We start from the raw sequence: 7,364 nt of genomic DNA, 5'->3' as shown, positions 1-7,364 counted from the left end.
TTCTTCTATCTTTTCTGAATATGGTTTGCTTAATGCCATTGCTTAGAAACTGGTTGGTTGAGTTTATCTTCACTTAGTTGATTTACTCTCTCTAGTGCATGAATGCTTAGTTCGTGTGAATTTGTTAATCGTTTCATACTTTTACTGATTTCGCTTAGTTTGATGTTTAAGTTCTGGAACTTTGAATTGATTATCGTTTAGTTAATTGATTCTCAACAAATTCGGAAGTTAATGGTTGGAATTTGAAAATAATCTTTTGAAACCGAGGATTGAGTTGTGAACAAACGAAACAAAGGGATTTAGCCATTTTATTCCATTGTTTAACTACTGTTTCTGAATTTGATTTATGTTCATACTATCCAACAACAAAATCCCCCTTGTGTGTGTGAGTATAAGGTGTTTGAAGCTTTGCTTGAAAGATAATCTTTGGGAAACGACCTAAGAGTCACGTCCTAGTACTGTAGTTTTAATTGTTATTTTATTTGTATCGGGTACGGCCTCGATCACCTGCCATCTATCCTAGTCCAAGACCAGTCAGCATCAGGATAAACCAAGTCGACCTGGGCAATGGCATTATCCTAGCCAACATTAGCCGCCCCATCAACATCATCCTCCAACTACAGGTAGGCAGCCTTGAGGTCATCCAACTCCTTATGCACTTGGGCATTCTCAGCGTCAGACGTCTTCAACTTGTCCCAAAGTTGAAGCCTCTCGTCTTTACTCCTCTTAAGCCGATCAGCTAGAGCATGCGCCTCCCGTTTAGGGGCACCCACGTCTATCTTGGCCAGCATTTCCGCTCACGGGCATCCTTCATCTAGAGAGACACCATAGAGAGTTACTCAATATCCGAGAGGTTCTGAGCCTCCAAGTTCTTCACCACTTCAGCATGCTTCTCCTTCAACTTATGAAGCTCACCCGAATGAAGCTCTTGAAGGTTGGCTAAAGCGTTGTCCCCGACCTAAGTGGCGAGCACCCCTCACCTTCAAGGTATATGGCGACGGAAGCCACCATAACCCTAGCCTCACGGGTCCTCCTCAGCAGATCCACCGAGGGTACCCTGTCCATGACATCTTTCACCCCCGGGTTGACCAAACCCTCTTCAACAATCCTGAGAATGTTGTAAGTAGTCTTAAGGCGGAGGGGGCCGGGTTTACCCTTGCCATATGACTTTCCTGACCTCTACTTCCCCAGCTATGTACCCTCCTCTAAGGCCACTTCAGGAAGGCTATCAGGCTCCTCAGTAAGGTCAACTGGTTGACCAGAGGCAAATTTACGAGGCACTACCGTGATGGGAACTGGCCGATCCACAGCGGCCCGATCCGAACCGCTTGCCTGGGCAGTTACCCTTCGAGGAGTAGAAGAAGGACCCTCAACCCGGGTAGGTAGACTCAACCTTAGACGCTTGCTATTTTTCGCGTCTTTCCTCTTAGCATCTACCCGCTTTAGAAGCCTGCTATGGTCTTCCTGATCCCCCATGGCTAATGCTGAAAGAAACAAATGAAAAAGTTCAAACAAATACCAACAAACACAAGCAAGATATAGATAGTCGGACGCATAACAACTGTCTCCTCGAAAAAACGTACATCTCATGGGAAATAAGATCGAGTTCCCCTAACCTCTTGATCGACCCACCAATAGCAGCACTCGTTACCCGCTATGTCCTCCGGGATAGTAAACTGATCGGCCTGATCAGAAAAAGTTCGCCCCATAGTAGACCTGTCATCATAAGAAGTGAGAATCCAAACTGGACATATTATCCAAGATCGGACGCTACTTCTCTGAGAAAGTCGCCCGATCAATCAAGGCGGCCTCATTCCCGGCCTTTTTCTCCCTCAGGTCGTGCAGCAAGGCCGAAAAAGACAGCTGGATAGATCACCTCCAAGAGGAACGATTACTAGCCGAGGCAACAGCGCGTTGGCCTCGTTGGCAGTGGCGGCAAGTTGCGGTAGTAAAAATGGGTGGAGGCCCGGATAAGATCTCCACCTCATCAGGGCTTGAATCTCTGCCTAACGATGCCATAACTGCCTACAATATTATTAAAAAAGAAAAAGAGAGAGAGAGAGAGAGAGAGAGAGAAAGTTACTGAGTTAATGGAAGTAGAAGATTCTGGAAGAAAATTGAAGATCGGATTCAAACAATGCGTATGCTCGGCAAGAGACAATTTCTCAGAAAGAAAAGTGAAGAAGAATGAAGGAAGGAACCCCTATTTATAAGGAGAGACCCAAGCCCAGACCTCCTTAGGGGTTCAGGCCAAAATGTGCATCCACCCGTTCAAAATCACTCAAGGACAATCCATCGGTGACACAGAAACCCAGGCAATAAAACTGAAACGAATAGACGCGTCCATCTATCGTTCCACTTACAAACGAAACGCCAAACATCCCCCCACGTGTCCGATAAAAACACTTAGCCATCATGACCTACCTCCTATACCTACCTAAAGACCTTACCCATATTCCATTACGCCAAATCAGAATTTTTAGAGAATTGCATAGAGGTGTTTATGGATGATTTTAAAGTTTATGGATCTTCATTTGATGCATGTTTGGATAGACTGGATAGAGTTCTTCATAAATGTGGTTGGCTAAAGCGTTGTCCCCGACCTAAGTGGCGAGCACCCCTCACCTTCAAGGTATATGGCGACGGAAGCCACCATAACCCTAGCCTCACGGGTCCTCCTCAGCAGATCCACCGAGGGTACCCTGTCCATGACATCTTTCACCCCCGGGTTGACCAAACCCTCTTCAACAATCCTGAGAATGTTGTAAGTAGTCTTAAGGCGGAGGGGGCCGGGTTTACCCTTGCCATATGACTTTCCTGACCTCTACTTCCCCAGCTATGTACCCTCCTCTAAGGCCACTTCAGGAAGGCTATCAGGCTCCTCAGTAAGGTCAACTGGTTGACCAGAGGCAAATTTACGAGGCACTACCGTGATGGGAACTGGCCGATCCACAGCGGCCCGATCCGAACCGCTTGCCTGGGCAGTTACCCTTCGAGGAGTAGAAGAAGGACCCTCAACCCGGGTAGGTAGACTCAACCTTAGACGCTTGCTATTTTTCGCGTCTTTCCTCTTAGCATCTACCCGCTTTAGAAGCCTGCTATGGTCTTCCTGATCCCCCATGGCTAATGCTGAAAGAAACAAATGAAAAAGTTCAAACAAATACCAACAAACACAAGCAAGATATAGATAGTCGGACGCATAACAACTGTCTCCTCGAAAAAACGTACATCTCATGGGAAATAAGATCGAGTTCCCCTAACCTCTTGATCGACCCACCAATAGCAGCACTCGTTACCCGCTATGTCCTCCGGGATAGTAAACTGATCGGCCTGATCAGAAAAAGTTCGCCCCATAGTAGACCTGTCATCATAAGAAGTGAGAATCCAAACTGGACATATTATCCAAGATCGGACGCTACTTCTCTGAGAAAGTCGCCCGATCAATCAAGGCGGCCTCATTCCCGGCCTTTTTCTCCCTCAGGTCGTGCAGCAAGGCCGAAAAAGACAGCTGGATAGATCACCTCCAAGAGGAACGATTACTAGCCGAGGCAACAGCGCGTTGGCCTCGTTGGCAGTGGCGGCAAGTTGCGGTAGTAAAAATGGGTGGAGGCCCGGATAAGATCTCCACCTCATCAGGGCTTGAATCTCTGCCTAACGATGCCATAACTGCCTACAATATTATTAAAAAAGAAAAAGAGAGAGAGAGAGAGAGAGAGAGAGAAAGTTACTGAGTTAATGGAAGTAGAAGATTCTGGAAGAAAATTGAAGATCGGATTCAAACAATGCGTATGCTCGGCAAGAGACAATTTCTCAGAAAGAAAAGTGAAGAAGAATGAAGGAAGGAACCCCTATTTATAAGGAGAGACCCAAGCCCAGACCTCCTTAGGGGTTCAGGCCAAAATGTGCATCCACCCGTTCAAAATCACTCAAGGACAATCCATCGGTGACACAGAAACCCAGGCAATAAAACTGAAACGAATAGACGCGTCCATCTATCGTTCCACTTACAAACGAAACGCCAAACATCCCCCCACGTGTCCGATAAAAACACTTAGCCATCATGACCTACCTCCTATACCTACCTAAAGACCTTACCCATATTCCATTACGCCAAATCAGAATGATCAAAGTGTATTAGTTTGGTCACCTTTGACCGGCCTAATAGACTAGGGGCAACTATTCCAGCCCAGTCATACCCCAGACTGTCAAACCCAAAGAATCTATTAGCTCGGTCACCTCTGACCGGCTTAATCGACTAGGGGCAATTGTTCCAGCCCGATCATACCCATGCCATCAACCTCAAAAGAATCTATTAGCCCGGCATCCTCGGGCTGTCCCCTTCTACCCGAGTATCTTGTGTAGTACTCTGCATGTCCCCGTCGTTCGCCTTAGATGGATCCACATGTGGTAGATGCAATAAATGCTCCTAACGCGACATTAAGGTCTCTAACACGTTATTTAATGCACTCCAGGCATGTTATTTAATGCACCTTTGACATAGCCTTTAATGCGCCACTGACTCGCCATCAGTGTCAGACCATAGACCATTTGTCATGCCGCCTCAACATTCTACCTAACCCCGACAAATCGACAAGGACAAATTCACAGGTCAAGTAAGGACGACCAGAGTACGTCCCTTGTAACCGTTAGATGCTGACCAATGACCATATGTCATCTCAGCACTTCCTAAACTCTATAAATAGAAGAGACCACACATGGAATATAATTAATTCTCATTCTCTCATTTATTGCTACACTTATTGCTTTGACTTCCCTCTTATTTACTCCCATTCTCTCTCTAGAATACTCTACTGACTTGATCGTCGGAGAACCTTTTCAGGTACCTCCCCCAGCGGGCCCAGACGATCATCCGACCAAGTCACTTGTTTTCCTACACTCTACCGAACATACTCTTCCGACCATCACACTTCAGCTTCCGACCATCCATCCTCAACTCCCGATCATCCACTCTTAACAGTAAAGAACATATATTATCTCTGATGGGCTACACATAAGATGTATGAAGTTTTCTAAAGGCTTCCACATTCTTAGTTTTGATAGAGGTTTAATTTAAGACTTGAGTGTTAAGTGCACTATAGGTATTATAGGTATTATAGGTATGAGTTAAATAAAGTCAAAAGCTCTACTCATTAATTTTTAGATTTTTGCTTAAAATAGAAATGTGACTCACTAAGATTGGTTATCTAGTCCCTTATACAAAAATATAATAATTATACTTTTCTCTAGAACATGAAAAAGTAAAATATTTAATTATATTGTGCATTATACTAAATTTTGTTATATATAATGAAACAATACAAGTTATGATATATTACAATAATGTTATATATCTGCCCAGACAATACTTATATATCTGCCCAGACAATACATCTAATGAGACTATGCCTCTAACATGATGAAATGGTAGGCTTTATGGCACTAGGAGATACTCATGCCACCAACAAAATTTGAATGATGAATGCAACAAATGAGCTTTGACATGTGATGACTTTGGGTTATGAATTTATAGAGTTTAAATTTAATATTTCCACAAGTATTTTATTCCTCCTGTATGAAGCCTCTCATAACTTGAACTCATGATCTATAACTAAGTTATTTTTTATGAAGTTATGAGTTTTGAGTAATAGGAGGTCCCCTCTATGGCAAATACAATGTTGTAGGTGATATTTAATCTTAAGGGTGATATAGGTGTACTCAGTAAATTCGTTGGTCCAAAAAAGATGTATGTCAAGATTGTGATGTCATAGTGAAATGGTACCTAAAAAACTAAATTGAGAATGTTGATATTGGAGAACGAAGAATGTGATGCAACCGGTAACAGAGTTTGGAAGGGGCGAGTGCGAGCAACTATCCCTCTAGAATTTTTTAAGAATGGTGGAGAGAATGGATTCCCCCTTCCATATAAGATAGCAACAATATTTATAATTATTGGTGGCGGTAGAAACATAGATTTGTTTTATAATTCATGTCTCAAAAATTGTCCTATATAAATGAAAATATATTATGTAAATTAAAATTTTAAATATTTATTATTTTTTGTTTTTTTTAATATCATTAGTACTGGATATAATTTGATAAAACACATTTTAGTACCTACAATTAAGTGATCTTAGTACCTACAACTAAGAGGAAGAGAAAATCACAATAATCTTTGATAAGCCTTGATGTCAATAAGCTATAAATGGTGATTACGGAAGATGGTGTTATGGTCCCACGTGAATGACCAGCTAAATAGCTAATAGTAGAGGAAGTTGACATACCTAACCAGAATGTTACTTGAAGAATTTTGATTATAAATTTTAACTAAATTTAGGTGTACCCCTAAATACCACATCTTTGACATATGACAAATTGTGACTCATGAATTAATTTAGGATGTCACCTTTAAAACTTAGATACACCCACAACTACCTGCAATACTTTACTCTTTGAGAGTTTCTTTTTGAGTTAAAGTTTTGAAGGGTAAAGAATAGAAATTGAAAACTTAGTTACAAAGTACATTTTCCAGAATTGAGATAGCTCAAAAGCATTATTTTTCCAACCATAACTCATCTTATAAACGAATCCAAAAGGGATACAATCTGCAACTCAAACAAATATAGCTAACAGTGACGATTCTAAGACCTGACAGCAGGGTGTGCGACATATATTAAAAATTTAAATAACAAAAATGATACATAGTTCTATATCTATACTATATATAAAGTCAAAACATGAAATAACTTCCCTCATGGTGTAATTTTCATTTCCTATATTGTCCTTAACATTATTTAATTTTTACAAAAAAACTATATAATCCTAAGCAACTACCACCAATACATTAATTAACCACATATCTCACTTTAAATTAAACATTATCATAAACACAAAAAAATATAATATAAAGTACACCGAACACAACAAATGCATTTTAATTCAAAAAAATGAAATATATAAAAATTGAATATGTAGTACATACAATATTCGCCAGCAGGCATGAAATGCCTGTACACATTAGTTATATATAAAGCCAAAACATCTTATAACTATCTACATATGATATAGTTTTTTGCCTATTTTACCCTTCTAATTAATTATTACTATAATGTTTTCTCACATAATTAAAAAAATATTAATGAAAGTTAGAGCAAGTTACATGCACGGAAAATATCAAACCACCAACACAATTTTTAATGTAAGTTTTAGTAATATCACAATTCATTATCATTTTTTATATTACATAAATTATAATATAATATCTATACTCAATAAAAGTAATATAATTCTCTAAAAAGAAATATATAAAAATTAAATATTTAATACTATAAAATAAGAATGCGGGTCGACAAGCACGAAGTGGCTGT

At 40.5% G+C, this 7,364-nt stretch overlaps 1 protein-coding gene across 2 annotated transcripts in view; it reads left to right on the top strand.

The window, feature by feature from the left end:
- The window catches only part of LOC109338147 (probable glucan 1,3-beta-glucosidase A), a 24,319-nt gene extending 19,168 nt beyond the window's left edge, over positions 1-5,151 (top strand). For both annotated transcript variants that reach the window (XM_019575305.1, XM_019575297.1), the window contains one exon: positions 5,142-5,151. The gene's annotated coding sequence lies outside the window, so the exon portion shown is untranslated. The remainder of the gene's footprint in view (positions 1-5,141) is intronic.

This window comes from Lupinus angustifolius, chromosome LG02 (assembly GCF_001865875.1).
Source record: "Lupinus angustifolius cultivar Tanjil chromosome LG02, LupAngTanjil_v1.0, whole genome shotgun sequence".
Taxonomy (NCBI): Eukaryota; Viridiplantae; Streptophyta; class Magnoliopsida; order Fabales; family Fabaceae; genus Lupinus; species Lupinus angustifolius.
Note: the sequence above shows the minus strand (reverse complement) of the source record. Positions and strands in the feature narration are given on the sequence as shown.